General features: G+C 36.3%; 1 non-coding gene across 1 annotated transcript; it reads left to right on the top strand.

Moving 5' to 3' along the window:
* The first annotated feature begins 397 nt into the window (after positions 1-397).
* Positions 398-503, top strand: LOC122225697. The gene has a single exon (XR_006205310.1). It is a non-coding gene; the product is annotated as a U6 spliceosomal RNA (small nuclear RNA).
* The last annotated feature ends 1,158 nt before the right edge of the window (positions 504-1,661 follow it).

Below are 1,661 nucleotides of genomic sequence, written 5' to 3'. Positions count from 1 at the left end.
TGCTTAACCATGAATAATCAAGAAGTAGCAGGGATTTGGAGATGAAAAAAATGAAAAAGTCTGCTTCTGGAGAGTGGGAAAGAGGTGAGGTGGGGCAGGGGACAACTTTTTAGTTTTGTTTATTTTGATTGGGGGGGAAACCACTGTTTTTGAAACAAGTTTTCTACAGCACGTTTGACTTTTCAGGGCTCAGCTCTGTATTCTGTCATCAACAGCTCTGCTGTGAAGATGGCTTTGGATGCTAGCCCCAGGTTCTTGACCTAACAGACTTTAACTTGTTCATTTGTAGAACAAAGAATTGTCATTTGAAAACCGCAAGGTGACTCTTAGATCTCTTGTTGCTCTATAATTCTTTGATGCCAACTAACCTTTCCTGGAGATATAAATATAGCAACTGGTGCCTGCTTCAGCAGCACATATACTAAAAATTGGAATAATACAGACAAGATGAACATGACCCCTGTGTAAAGATGACATGCAAATTTGAAGCATTCCGTATTTTTAAGTAAAATGTTTGTCTGAGTTCAAATATATATATAAGATAAATATATATATCTCACATCTGAAGGGTTCATTTTAAATTAAGCCTTTATAATCACTGATGATGTGCAAAAACAAATCCACAAGTTCTCTGAAATGGAAAGTTATTGAAATTACTTCTTTATGAAATAAATGTTTCTAAAGTTTGAAAATTTAGAAGGGAATTTTTTTAAATTGTGGTAAAATGCACATAAAATAAAATTTACCATTTTAATAATTGTTAAGTGTACAATTCAGTAGTGTTGGAAAAGAAGTGCTTTCTAAAGAAAAATGTACACAGATATTAGCTCAGGACTAGAATTATTTGTGTCATGATCTATACCAGAATATTTATTTAATGCTCTTCATATTAGCTTAATGAATTAATGTTAACATTACGAACTTTCAAATGTGTCCACTGAAGCTAAGATTAGAACCTATGACAACTATTTAAAATATCCAAGAAATTAATTCATTTTTTCACCCACTTAACAGTTGACAGCCATTTGAAATAAAAAATAAAGTAGCGTAACTAAATCTAAGCAATCCCAAATAAATGCTCATTGTTTCTGGAGAGATAGACAAGACATCACCAGTGTGAGCTACAGAAAACACCCACATTAACATCTTGGATATATTATTTTCTCGCTGAATAAAAAGTTAGGCACACAGCTTTTCTATACAATAACTGGAATTGTGCACAGTCCCCCTCCACACTGCTCTGAAAATGAACTTTTGTTTTATGCAGATGTAGGCGAGTTAGAATGAACAAAAGGCACACATTTGAAGGCTGAGAACATTCAACTGAAAAGGAAAAACAGATTTTTCTCTCATTAGACAGGACACCAGATGCAAATGGTTTACGGATTGTTTTGCAGTGGGCAGGTTAGAGGCAGACCAGAGGTCTTCGAACTGTCCTATCTTTGACAGTGGCTGTCCACCAGCAAGTGTTTTCTAACTGCTCCTGCCAAGGTTCCCAACGTGGCCTATCCGAAAGAATACACAGGAACAAGCCTGGTCTCCTTTCTGGTCTCCTCTGGCCCAGTATCTGTGTCCAGGACCAACTTCTTCCTATACCCAGTATTGCAATACCTTGCTCATTTTGGGGTCTGAGTAACTTGCTAGAGGATTGAGCTCAACAG

This window comes from Panthera leo, chromosome B4 (assembly GCF_018350215.1).
Source record: "Panthera leo isolate Ple1 chromosome B4, P.leo_Ple1_pat1.1, whole genome shotgun sequence".
Lineage (NCBI taxonomy): Eukaryota > Metazoa > Chordata > Mammalia > Carnivora > Felidae > Panthera > Panthera leo.
This window is presented reverse-complemented; position numbering and strand designations above follow the sequence as displayed.